The 14,595-nt window shown below is 43.6% G+C and overlaps 1 pseudogene; it reads left to right on the forward strand.

The window, feature by feature from the left end:
• The first annotated feature begins 2,157 nt into the window (after nt 1–2,157).
• Nucleotides 2,158–14,148, forward strand: LOC124009096 (annotated as a pseudogene).
• The last annotated feature ends 447 nt before the right edge of the window (nt 14,149–14,595 follow it).

Consider the following 14,595-nt stretch of genomic DNA (forward strand, 5'->3'; position numbering starts at 1 on the left):
TAAAATAAAAATAGCGAGGCTATATACAGAGGGTACCGGTACAGAGTCAATGTGGAGGCTATATACAGAGGGTACCGGTACAGAGTCAATGTGGAGGCTATATACAGAGGGTACCGGTACAGAGTCAATGTGCGGGGGCACCGGTTAGTCAAGGTAATTGAGGTAATAAATACATGTAGGTAGAGTTATATTTGCAATGCAAATAGTCTGGGTAGCCATTTGATTAGATGTTCAGGAGTCTTATGGCTTGGGGGTAGAAGCGGTTAAGAAGCCTCTTGGACCTAGACTTGGCGCTCCGGTACCACTTGCCATGTACTGTCTAGCTGTATGATGTTCTGTGTGACTCATTGAAAGTGTTGTTTGTGTTTATCAGTGCAGATGAGAGAATAACCATTGTGCTCAGATGGGACTCAGGGACTCACACCACACGGTGCTGGCAGCATTCCCCACAGTTGGATGAGATTGCTCACCAGGATGACGCATCGACCATTAGTGTGTCACTAATGTGACACTAGTGTGTTGCTTGCATCAACCAGTGGTTGCGTGCCACGTCATTGACTGTGTCATCGACTGACAGATTGCTATAACGTATATGCCACGTGGTTGGTCGTGGCACTAGTTCCGACAAGCACGTGAACAATGTGATGTGGTCAGCTGACAAGTCACATACATATCCAGGCGTCCTGGTGTTGTAAGATCTGGCAGATCTTTGCCTTTCCTTTGAGAATCTCAGATATTCAGAGGAATGGATCTTTACATAATTGGTATAGATTCATTCTGTATGGTAATTCATCATGAGACTTGAGTACAATAATAATGTGATTTAGTATTTAGCATTTGAAAGCCTGAAAGAGCCTTTAATAATGGTCGTATCTGACATTTTTGGATTTAGCTCCACCTGCTGTTGTCTTACAGGTGAAAGGAGAATAATTCTATTCACCTCCTACTAGTCTTCAATGTCCTGCTGTTGTCTTACAGGTGAAAGGAGAATAATTCTATTCACCTCCTACTAGTCTTCAATGTCCTGCTGTTGTCTTACAGGTGAAAGGAGAATAATTCTATTCACCTCCTACTAGTCTTCAATGTCCTGCTGTTGTCTTACAGGTGAAAGGAGAATAATTCTATTCACCTCCTACTAGTCTTCAATGTCCTGCTGTTGTCTTACAGGTGAAAGGAGAATAATTCTATTCACCTCCTACTAGTCTTCAATGTCTTTGACTAAAATATGTGCTGCTGACAAGGCTTGTTTATTTATGGCAATGTAATCCATTAATCAATGTAATCCTAAACAGCTCAAGGTGCATGCCACAGTCATTGTAATACAGTCATAAATGATTTGTGAAACATTTGATTTCTCTTTAAATTCTCTGTCGTCCAACCAGAGATTTTGAGGTCAATTAGTACAGGGGTGGTGTCGGTGAGAGAGAATCAAGGCAATACAGTCCGAGACTAGGGGCACAGGCTGGCACACAGAGACAATGCCGCCTCTGACAGCTTCATAGACAGGCCTGTCTGCTACGGCTCTTACAAAGTGAGACTGCTGTATTGGCTGCTCAGAGTTGAGTCAGTTTGTTGAATGGGGTTAAGTAAGGTTATGTCACTACCATTGCTGTTTGAGCACTTTTTTCCAATGATGTTTTCCCATGTAGGCAACACGGTACACATAACCCAGCATGTACGTGCTTTTTTCTTTAGTGTCTGGCAAGTGGAAATATTAATCTCTGATGGAAACAGGACTGGGGGGGTTTGTTCCAGCTGCCCAGCTTGAAGAGGTGTTGGCTAGTATTCATTGCAAAAATAACCCAGCATGTAATAATAAGATGACTTTTTCTTTATAAAGTTTGAGAGACACAAACACACAAAAATCCACAAGTTTGTTTAAATGGTTTCGCCTTTTGGTTACACTTGATTATCTTTATTCACTTCCATGTTATGCTCAGAGAGTAAATTTGATCCATTTTGAAGTGTCAAAAGCATTGAGCTGTGACGGTCTATTATACTTTTACAAGTAGCCTACATCCAGTCCTCATATTTTAATCGCTTTTTTTAAAAGTTTGAGCCTTTTGCCCTTCCGTCATCATTTAACCACGTGTGCCGAAAAAAATACATGTATAAAAGGTAGAAGAAGCCATTGTTCGCGTTATAAAGCTAGCGGACATGGCATCAACAAGCCGGTGTGTACAATATGTATCCCAAGCTGTTTTCTGTGTTTTGCATCAATGTCTTTTCATATGGGAAAGTGAAAGTTATTGATCAAATGGGTGGTTAACACGGAGAGACGCTTGTTTCTAAGTGTTTTCCATCATAGCCGCCGGAATGTCCATTACTGACTTTTAGCTAACCTTCGCTTAGCCTACCAAAAACACTAACGTTATCAAATCACAATTTTACACATGGTCTCGATCGTATATCATGTCAACTTGATCATATTGTTTGTAAACATCCGTCATAACGTTAGGTAGCGCAACATGGTGTCTAACTTCCAAATCATGATGCAAACGCGAGTGTCAATAAGCAATGCTTTTAGGGATGGGTGATGTCGCAACTTGGCAAGGTGATGTTGTCTGGCCAGCTCAGCTGGTTAAATCCAATTTGCTAGCTACATTAATGTATTTACAGTAGCCGAGTGTCAACGGACACATAGACAGTGATTTAATCATGAGAAGTCATTCAGTCCATTGAATAGAAAATTGTCACATGGACACGGCACGTTGATTGGGTTGGTTAACCAGCAATTTATTTCACTGGCTGTCTCAAAATATCTTGTTTTCACTTTTCACTAGCCAAAGGTTGCCACCAAGTCCGTTAGCTAAATGTTATGTTTTGGTATTGGTGTCGAGGATGATTTTCTGAAACGCTGGAAGCCCATTTTTTGGGTCCCCATTGTCCCAACGTTTTTTGGCCACATCACCACAGAATCATAATTTAGGTTGTAAACTCATTTACATTATGTTGACACAATCGCTGCAGTGGCTTTCTGTATTAGTCTTGTAGTATGCCTATTCCCCAGTCCATTTATCTTGCTATGCATATACATATTCGAAAAATAAACAAGTAACATAATGACTGGTGTTGATGCTTGTGAACAGTTACTGTTGTAAACCAGGCCGCCAGAATTGCTTTTGCTACATTGTATGTCATTTTGCAGAAGTGTTTTTTGATGATCCTCATATTTCTCATATGATCCTCATATTTCTCAGATTAAAGGAAAGACAGACATATCATTATCATAATTTGCCAACTCACTAAACAACATACTTCCTCATCTTGACCTCACCTTCCTCCCCTTGACCTCACCTTGTCAATCAGCTTTATCAACTGTGCAGTGTTCACTGAAGTGTATAGAGTAAAGTAAAGTAATACCATGTCCTTGGCAGTTAACCAGCATTATGGAGATCACACCCAGTGCTGTGTTATCTCTCACTAGGCAGGGTCAAAGGTAAGAGGTCCCATGTTGGCTGACCTCAGGGATCTATTCTTTACTTGCAGTGGAGACGGCCTGGCCCGTCCTAAGGTGCAGTGCCCCAACCACCCAGACGCCATGCTGGTGGAAGACTACAGAGCAGGGGATATGATCTGCCCCGAGTGTGGCCTTGTAGTGGGTGAGTGATAGGCTGCACACACATAGCATATGTTTTACTATCCTTGCGGGGACCTAAAATGTATTTCCATTCAAAATCCTGCGTTCCCTAACCCTAACTTTAAGCCCTAAACCTAACCCTTATTGTAAACCTAAACCATAAGCTTAAAATAGCCTTTGTCGCCATTGGGATGTGGGAAATGACCCCATGAGAGAGAATTATCCTTGTTTTACTATCCTTGTGGGGACTGTTGGGGATTTCCGGTACCCATGAGGATAGTAATACACGTATGCATGCACACACACCCGTCAACAGACTGTCACAAAGCCTTATCTGTATGGCGAAGGTCTTTGCAGTAGGTAAATAGGGCAACATAACATGCACAGAGGCCTTATGTGCTTTATTTTCTCTAATTTGCTTTCTTATAACCGACAAGGACTTTTGAACATCGGATCAGCAGTTACTTACCCCAATTCCGGCTTCAACTGTGACTCATCCGCCCTGGGCTCTTTCTGTAATTCTGACCCAATGTTCAGGGGGAACCCAAGAGACATTGCCAGTGTTAGATGCATGTTAGGGGAAATCCTGGCGACATTAAGGTGAAAGGAAAACCAGCTACCTCTTCCCTTCATTCTATTGGCCAATTGATAATAAGATGGATGACTTCCGATCACGGCTTTGCTACCAACGGGACTCTCGAACCTACAATATTCTCAGCTTTTTTCCCTCGAACCTGCAATATTTTCTGCTTTTTTAAAAACATTGCTTTCGGACAAGACCCCCCGTGGCTATCCAACTCGCTGGATTCTCCATTAACCGAGTGGACAGGACAGTGGAGTCAGGGAAATTGAGAGGGGAACGATGAGCCTCTTAATCAACAACAAATGGTGTTCTGACTCGAGCTCAGTGGTCGTCTCGACCCATTGTTCACAAGTCTTGGAATACCTGATTGTCAAATGCCGACCGTCTACCTCCCGAGGGAGTTTTCAGCTGTTATCGTGACTGTTGTATAAATTCCACCTCAGGACATGAAATCTAACAGGCTGGCACTTAACCAACTGTACGAGGCTGTAAACAAGCAAGAAAACTTACATCTGGCTTACAAGCTGGCTGCCTTGTTAATTCCGTGTCATTAAGACCTTGTGGTCCTTCTGTAGCTCAGTTGGTAGAGCATGGCACTTGTAACGCCAGGGTAGTGGGTTCGATTCCCGGGACCACCCATACGTAGAATGTATGCACACATGACTGTAAGTCGCTTTGGATAAAAAGCGTCTGCTAAATGGCATATATTATTATTATAAGACGTGTGATGTCCAAATTCCATCAACATGTCTCCTTTGCCACTAGGGCGATAGTCCTAGAGCACTGTTACTCTACCCACAAGCAAGCATACAAGGCCCTCCCTCGTTCGCGATTCGGGCAAGTCAGATCATGACTCCTGCTTCCTTTTTGCAAGCAGAAGCTCAAAACAATACCCGTGACTTGTTCCATTGAGAAATGGTCATCAGAATCAGAGATTATGCTACAGGATTGCTTTGCAAGCTCTGATTGGAATATGTTCCAATACTCCGCCTATAACATCGATGAGCTAACCACCTCTCTCACTGGCTTCATAAGGAAATGCATTGGCGACATCCCAACAGTGAAGGGTCGCTGCTATCCCAATCAAAAGTCCCTGGAGTAACACAGAGGTTGGTGTTAAACTAAAGGACAGGGCTACTGCACATAGAGCCATCGCAGACAACCCTGATGCTACGGCTGAGGACAGGAATAATAATAATAATAATATATGCCATTTAGCAGACGCTTTTATCCAAAGCAACTTACAGTCATGTGTGCATACATTCTACGTATGGGTGGTCCCGGGGATCGAACCCACTACCCTGGCGTTACAAGCGCCATGCTCTACCAACTGAGCTACAGAAGGAACAAGTGCAAGTAGTCCCCTACGACCTCCGTAGAGTCGTCAAACGATCAAAAGGACAATATAGGAATAAAGTGGAATCAGATTACACAGGCTCCGTCGCATGTGGCAGGGGCTACAGACCGTTACGGATTACAAAGGAAGGCCCAGACGTGGTCTGCCCAACGATGCCTCTCTACTAGACAAACTCAACGCATTTTATGCATGCTTCGACAATAACAACACCATACCGTGCGTGAGAGTCCTCACCGAACCAGAGGACTGGGTGATCTCACTCTCTGAGGCCGACGTAAGGTCTTTAATCAAGTCAACACTCGCAAGGCTGCGGGGCCGGATGGTATTCCAGGGTGCTTTCTCAGAGCATATGCAGATCAGCTGGCAGACATATTCACAGTAATTTTCAACCTCTCCGTGTCCCAGTCTGTAATCCCCACATGTTTTAAGATGGCCACCATCATTCCTGTTCCCAAGAACTCTAAGGCTTCATGCCACCATGACTACCGCTCTGTAGCACTCACATCTGTAATCATGAATTGCTTTGAAAGGCTGGTAATGGCACACAATAACTCGATCATCCCAGACACCCTAGACCCTCTCTTCAATTTGCATACCGCCCGAACATATCCATAGACGACGCAATCTCAATTGCACTCCACACTGCCCTCACCCACCTAAATAAGAGGAATACCTACTTGAGAATGCTGTTCATTGACTACAGCTCAGCGTTCAACGCTATTGTCCCCTCCAAGCTCGTCACCAAGCTTAGGACCCTGGGACTGAACACCTCCCTCTGCAACTGGATCCTGGACTTCCTGACGGGCCGACTCCAGATAGTGAGGGTGGGCAACATCACGGCCGCCACACTGACCCCACGGTGACCCTCAACACCCCCTGTTCACCCACGACTGCGACTCCGACATCAAGTTTGCTGATGACACGACGGTGGTAGGCCTGATCACTGGTGGCGGGAGGTGGTCAGTGACCTGGCAGTGTGGTGCCGGGACAACAAACTCTCCTTCAACGTCATACTGATAACAAGTTCAAACAGGTGCCATTAATACAAGTAACGAGTGGAGGACAGAGGAGCCTCTTAAAGAAGAAGTTACAGGTCTGTGAGAGCCAGAAATCTTGCTTGTTTGTAGGTGACCAAATACTTATTTTCCACCATAATTTTCAAATAAATTCATTAAAAATCCTACAATGTGATTTTCTGGATTTTTTTCCTTCTCATTTTGTCTGTCATAGTTGAAGTGTACCTATAATGAAAATTACAGGCCTCTCTCATCTTTTTAAGTGGGAGAACTTGCACAATTGGTGGCTGATTAAATACATTTTTGCCCCACTGTATCTACCTCTATCACTCCAGTATTCCTACACGTTGTTTGTTCTATATGGTATTGGAACTGACCTTGTATATAGAGCTTATTTTCTTTATTTCTTGTGTGTTTTTGTTCTTCCTCGTGTTATTTGTACTACATTGATATTGATCGCTGAATTGTTGGGTTTAGAAAGGCATTTCACTGTACTTGTGCCCGTGACATTAAAACTCGAAACTTCTGGGCCTACACTTCTACAGACACAGTCCTAACCTCTAGTTCAGGGGGAGTGATGTGTTTGTGCTGTTGTTTGTGATGTGACTTGAGCAGCAAGGCCCTTACAGATGTTCTCCAGCAATTTTTGAATTGTTCATGTTGAAAAGATATATCCCAAGTATAAATACAGTAAAGTACACACATGAAAGGGTAGAAAAAGAATAGAAATTGGGAGCAGAGGGGGACTAAAGATGTCATGTATGACCTGTCACATAGCTAGAGTGCATAATACCAGGAAATGATAGAAACATAACATCACGTCAAAGATGCAATAGAATCAAATCTGTCCACGCTTCCCTTAGACGGCCTTGGAAAAGCCACCCTAGTTAGAGCAACAGATTGCATTGCAGGGCTCTATCTGAACGTAACAGTCCTATGGGACTCCCATTTTGAGTATTCAGACCCCGTTATAGCCTTTGTTCTCAAATGGATTAAATTGTCCCCCCCCCCTCTCATCAATCTACACACAATACCCCATAATGACAAAGCAAAGACATGTTTTTAGATTTTTTTGCAAATGTATAAAAAATATTACAGTTACATAAGTATTCAGACCCTTTACTCAGTACTTTGTTGAAGCACCTTTGGCAGCGATTACAGCCTACAGAGTCTTCTTGGGTATGACGCTACAAGCTTGGCACACCTGTATTTGGGGAGTTTCTCCCATTCTTCTCTGACACTCTGTCAGGTTTGATGGGGAGCATCACTGCACAGCTATTTTCAGTTCTCTCCAGAGATGTTCGACCAGGATCAAGTTCCTGGCTTTGGCTGGGCGACTCAAGGACATTCAGACTTGTCCCGAAGCCACTCCTGCGTTGTCTTGGCTGTTGGCTTAGGGTCGTTAACCTTTATTTAACTTGGCAAGTCAGTTAAGAACAAATTCTTTTTTTACAATGACTGCCAAACCCTCCCCTAATCCGGACGATGCTGGGACAATTGTGCACCACCCTATGGGATTCCCGATCACGGCCGGATATGAAACAGCCCAGGATCAAACAAGGGTCTGTACTGACGCCTCTAGCACTGAGATGCAGTGGCTTAGACCGCTGCACCACTCGGGAGCTTGGGTTTTCACCAAGGATCTCTCTGTACTTTGGTCCTTTCATCTTTCCCTCGATCCTGACTAGACTCCCAGTACCTGCCGCTGAAAAACATCCCGGCAGCATGACGCTGCCACAGCCATGCTTCACTGTAGGGAGGGTGCCAGATTTCCTCCAGAAGTGACGCTTGGCATTCAGGCCAACGAGTTCAATCTTGGTTTCATCAGACCAGAGAATCTTGTTTCTCATGGTCTGAGAATCCTTTAGGTGCCTTTTGGAAAATTCTTGTGCCTTTTACTGAAGAGTGTCTTCCGTCTGGCCACTCTACCATAAAGGCCTGATTGGTGGAGTGCTGCAGAGGTGGTTGTCCTTCTGGAAGATTCTCCCATCTCCACAGAGGAAGTCTAGAGCTCTGTAAGAGTGACCATCGGGTTCTTGGTCACCTCCCTGACCAAGGCCCTTCTCCACCGATTGCTAAGTTTGGCCAGGCTGCCAGCTCTAAGAAGAGTGTTGGTGGTTCCAAACTTCTTCCATTTAAGAATTATGGATATCACTGTGTTCTTTGGGACCTTCAATTCTGCAGAAATGTTTGGTACCCTTCCCCAGATCTGTGCCTCAACACAATCCTGTCTCGGAGCTCTACGGACAATTCCTTTGACCTCATGGCTTGGTTTTTGCTCTGACATGCACTGTCAACTGTGCAGTGTGTGCCTTTCCAAGTCATGTCCACAGGTGGACTCCAAGTTGTAGAAACATCTGAAGGATGATCCATGGAAACAGGATGCACCTGAGCTCCATTCTCACTCCACCTCAGTTAGGATCAGCACTTTATTTTAAGAATGTGAAATGTCAGAATAATAGTTGAGAGTGATGATTTATTTCAGCTTTTATTTTTTTCATCACATTCTCAGTGGGTCAGAAGTTTACATTCACTCAATTATTATTTGGTAAAATTGCCTTTAAATGGTTTAACTTGGATCTAACGTTTCGGGTAGCCTTCCTCAAGCTTCCCACAATAAGTTGGGTGAATTTTGGCCCATTCCTCCTGACAGAACTGGTGTAACTGAGTCAGGTTTGTAGGCCTCCTTGCTCGCACACGCCTTTTCAGTTCTGCCCACAAATTTTCTATAGGATTGAGGTCAGGGCTTTGTGATGGCCACTCCAATACCTTGACTTTGTTGTCCTTAAGCCATTTTACCACAACTTTGGAAGTATGCTTGGGGTCATTGTCCATTTGGAAGACACATTTGCGACCAAGCTTGAACTTCCTGTCTGATGTCTTGAGATGTTGCTTCAAAATATCCACATAATTTTCCATCCTCATGATGCCTTCTATTTTGTGAAGTGCACCAGTCCCTCCTGCAGCAAAGCACCCCCACAACATGATGCTGCCACCCCCGTGCTTCACAGTTGGGATGGTGTTCATCGGCTTGCAAGCCTCCCCCTTTTTCCTCCAAACATAATGATGGTCATTATTGCCAAACAGTTCTATTTTTGTTTCATCAGACCGGAGGACATTTCTCCAAAAAGTACGATGTGGGGTTGCAAACCGAAGTCTGGCTTTTTTAATGGCGGTTTTTGAACAGTGGCTTCTTCCTTGCAGAGTGGCCTTTCAGGTTATGTCGATATAGGACTTGTTTTACTGTGGATATAGATACTTTTGTACCTGTTTCCTCCAGCATCTTCACAAGGTCCTTTGCTGTTGTTCTGGGATTGATTTACACTTTTCACACCAAAGTACGTTCATCTCTAGGAGACAGAACGCGTCTCCTTCCTGAGCGAGATGACGGCTGCGTTGTCCCATGGTGTTTATACTTGCGTACTATTGTTTGTACAGACGAACGTGGTACCTTCAGGCGTTTGGAAATTGCTCCCAGGGATGAACCAGACTTGTGGAGGTCTACAATTTTTTTCTGAGGTCTTGGCTGATTTCTTTTGATCTTCCCATTATCTCAAGAAAAGAGGCGCTGAGTTTGAAGGTAGGCCTTGAAATACATCCACAGATTCACCTCCAACTGGCTCAAATTATGCCAATTAGCCTATCAGAAACTTCTAAAGCCATGACATAATTTTCTGGACTTTTCAAAGCTGTTTAAAGGCACAGTCAACTTAGTGTATGTAAACTTCTGACCCACTGGAATTGTGATACAGTGAATTATAAGTGAAATAATCTGTCTATAAACAATTTCTGGAAAAATGACTTGTGTCATGCACAAAGTAGATGTCCTAACCGACTTGCCAAAACTATAGTTTGTTAAAAAGAAATTTGTGGAGTGGCTGAAATACAAGTTTTAATGACTCCAACCTAAGTGTATGTAAACTTCCGACTTCAACTGTAAGTATATTATGGTGTGTGTATAGATATTATGGACAGTATATGAATGTAAAAGTTGTGTACAGCAGTAGTTATATAGGATGATCATTGACGAGAATACAGTATGTACATTTGAAGTGGGTCAAACAGTATGTAAACACGATTAAAGTGACGTAAAACAGTGCCTGAAAATCGGCCATCATTTACCTGTTATGGTGACAATGGTGACAACGCCCTTATTTGCTGTATACTTTGGTATTAGGACGACGTCTAAAGGACATAGCAATGGCGAACATGATCAAATGTCTTTGGAGGTGTCGGCAGTTTCCTTTTGAAGTGACATTTGTTGTGACCGTTTCTGAAAGACAAAAACAAAAAATAAAAACAGTTGCGGACCTGTAAACAGATCGCTTGAATTCAGTGATGTTTTGCATTTTCTTCTTCAGATGATTCAGAAAGTATTCAGACCCCTTCCCTTTTGCCACATTCTGTTACGTTTCAGACATATCCTAAAGTTGATCAAATAAAAACATACCCTAATCTACACTCTGAATTATAAGTGGAATTATCTGTCTGTAAACAATTGTTGGACAAATTACTTTTGTCATGCACTAACCGTCTTGCCAAAACTATAGTTTGTTTACTAGAAATTTGTGGAGTGGTTGAAAAATGAGTTTTAATGACTCCAACCTCAGTGTATGTAAACTTCCGATTTCAACCGCAGTTACTATTCTTATTTACATTTATTAAGTGTTGTTCCCAGTGTCACTGAATACCGCTCCCCTTCCTAATATTCAATATCCTCTTCTCTTTTTGTCACAAAAGGAAGGACTTAAATAAATAAAATAATGCTTCCACCAAGTTATTGTATTTAACAAGGCAAGTCAGTTAAGAACAAACGGCCTACCAGAAGGAAAAAGGCATCCTGCGGAGGGACAGGGGCAGATCAAATAAATACAAATATAGTACAAAGAGAGACACCACAACACTACACAAAGAGAGACACCACAACACTACACAAAGAGAGACACCACAACACTACACAAAGAGAGACACCACAACACTACACAAAGAGAGACACCACAACACTACACAAAGAGAGACACCACAACACTACACAAAGAGAGACACCACAACACTACACAAAGAGAGACACCACAACACTACACAAAGAGAGACCTAAAGACAACAACATAGCATGGCAGCAGCACATGAAAACACAACATGGTAGCAGCACAACACATGGTACAAACATTATTTTGCACAGACAACAGCACAAAGGGCAGGAAAGTAGAGACAACAATACATCACGCTATTATGCTATGATGGTGAAATCAATACAGTGGGTGCTTGGTGTTTATCGCTTTTGCCTCCTTTATGTATTCATGTAAGTGCTCAAGGAGATAAAGTAAGGTAAATGTGGAAAGGAAGTGGTTTAAACGTATTTGAGCTTAGCCCCATGTAGATTTTTATTTAACTAGGCAAGTCGGTTAAGAACAAATTCTTATTTACAATGACGGCATAACCCCGGTCAAACCCTAACAAGGACGAGGCTGGGCCAATTGTGCGCCGCCCTATGGGACTCCCGATCACGGCCGGTTGTGATACCGCTTGGAATCGAACCAGGGTCTGTAGTGACGCCTCTAGCACTTAGACCGCTGCGCCACTCAGGAGCCCAGTAATGTGTGTGGTTTCCCAGGTGACAGGGTGATTGACGTCGGCTCAGAGTGGAGGACCTTCACCAATGAGAAAGCCACCAAAGACCTGTCTAGAGTGGGCGACGCCCAGAACCCACTCCTCAACGGGGGAGACCACCATGATCAGCAAGGTAAGTACACACATTGGCCATCTTACTTGGCGCCACAACTGGCACAGAGGCCCTGCCACCTAGCTATAGTCACCACTTACAGAGAAAGATGCTTAAAACAATTTTTATGTTTGTGGTCTTAGTGGCGCCAGACAAAGAAATTCAATGAAAATAAAATGTCTGCTTTTTTTGTGTGATATGGCCTTCATTAGGTTTCCATAAGATACTTAATTAACATAAGATTTACCAGGTAGTAAGTCTATATCACTAATGGTTCCAACAATTCTGTTGTCACCATAGGGAACAGGCACGGCTAGTTTTGACGAGTTCGGCAACTCCAAGTACCAGAACCGGCGGACCATGAGCAGTTCAGACCGTGCCATGCTTAACGCCTTCAAAGAGATTACCACCATGGCCGACCGGATCAACCTACCAAGGAATATCACAGTGAGTCCCGTTCTCTCTTCTACTTTCATTTGTTTAGCTTTTGTGGAACCTAGTAGCTAACTAGCTAACTGATTCATCTATTTCCAAAACTCAAGTTCTTTAGCAGGTTTTCTCTGAACTAAACTATATGATTGTTCACGGCAAAACTGAGGGTAAAATGTTGTCTTTGACCCACAGGACCGAACAAATAACTTATTTAAGCAAGTGTACGAACAGAAGAGCCTGAAGGGGCGGGCCAACGACGCCATCGCATCAGCCTGCCTTTACATCGCCTGCAGACAAGAGGGCGTGCCTCGGACATTTAAAGGTGAGCTCCTCTCAAGAGGATGTTTTTAGAGCATGGAATTACATATCGAATCATCTATGGTTTTAAGATCATATTAGCATGTTCCAAGCAACGTCTTAGGGTGAGTGCTTGTGCTGGTTGTTTCCGTTGCTACAAATTTTAAATCAAGACTTCACGGTTATGAAATTGACCTGGAATCGTGTTCATTAGGCACCAAACAGAGGAAAACTGACTGAAACTGGGATTTTTATTTTTGTTTTCAAATGTTCTCTCTTGCATGTCTTATTAAAACGTCCCTGAAGGTTTCACTAATGACTCCCTTGTTGTCATCCATGCCCCGCAGAGATCTGCGCCGTGTCCCGCATCTCCAAAGGAGATCGGCCGCTGCTTCAAGCTGATCCTCAAGGCCCTGGAGACCAGCGTGGACCTCATCACCACCGGAGACTTCATGTCCCGCTTCTGCTCCAACCTGGGCCTGCCGAAGCAGGTGCAGATGGCGGCCACCTACATCGCCCGGAAGGCCGTGGAGCAGGACCTGGTGCCCGGCAGGAGCCCCATCTCTGTGGCCGCCGCCGCCATCTACATGGCCTCCCAGGCCTCCGCAGAGAAGAAGACCCAGAAAGGTGAGGTTGTGGGTGGGAGGATGGTGGAGATAGTGGTGGTGGTTGTCTTTTCAAGGTCTTCTTGATGGGCTGAATCTGAACTATTTGTGTTTGTCTATAAACTTTAAAACACGGTTCAGTACATTTCAGGCACGAACAACAGCACAACAGTGTGCCGTTTGTGGTCCACACGTGTATTTCTGACTTGAGAGCTGTTTCTGAATGTTCAGGAACTCATATTTCTGAGATTATCACCAATGGTCTGAAGACTTAAAGCTCCAGTAGTCATTTCTGCAAATCCTCTTCCTTTTTGGACAGAGATCGGAGACATCGCCGGTGTGGCAGACGTCACAATCAGACAGTCGTACCGACTCATCTACCCCCGTGCAGCTGACCTCTTCCCCCCGGACTTCAAATTCGACACCCCTGTGGACAAACTGCCCCAGCTGTGAAGACCCACTCGCCCCGATGACACTTTAAAGGTTATTTTTCTAGTTTTTAATCTATTAGCAATTTTTCCCCCTTGTTAATTAACCCTAGCCTGGGGCGGCAGGGTAGAGCGTTGGACTAGTAACCGGAAGGTTGCAAGTTCAAACCCCCGAGCTGACAAGGTACAAATCTGTCGTTCTGCCCCTGAACAGGCAGTTAACCCACTGTTCCTAGGCTGTCATTGAAAATAAGAATTTGTTCTTAACGGACTTGCCTAGTTAAATAAAGGTCAAAGGTAAAATAAATAAAATACACGTAAGACTTCAGGCCATTGTGAAAGCACTTTTTGCAGGAATACAGACAAGTACAGGACACACATTCCAATACTTAAAAAAAAAATGAGATTGCAAACTGTACTTACAGTATTTCATTTGAGTGTATATATACTGTATATATGTCCAAGTGGGAAAATGTAATTGGTGCTTGCAATGTAAGGCTGGTTTCATACTATATACATTTTATTTTGTAGGAAATGCAGGTTCTATTTTGTTAGCTTGTTTGCTTTGTATTAAG

The sequence above is a fragment of the Oncorhynchus gorbuscha genome, linkage group LG22, assembly GCF_021184085.1.
Source record: "Oncorhynchus gorbuscha isolate QuinsamMale2020 ecotype Even-year linkage group LG22, OgorEven_v1.0, whole genome shotgun sequence".
NCBI lineage: Eukaryota > Metazoa > Chordata > Actinopteri > Salmoniformes > Salmonidae > Oncorhynchus > Oncorhynchus gorbuscha.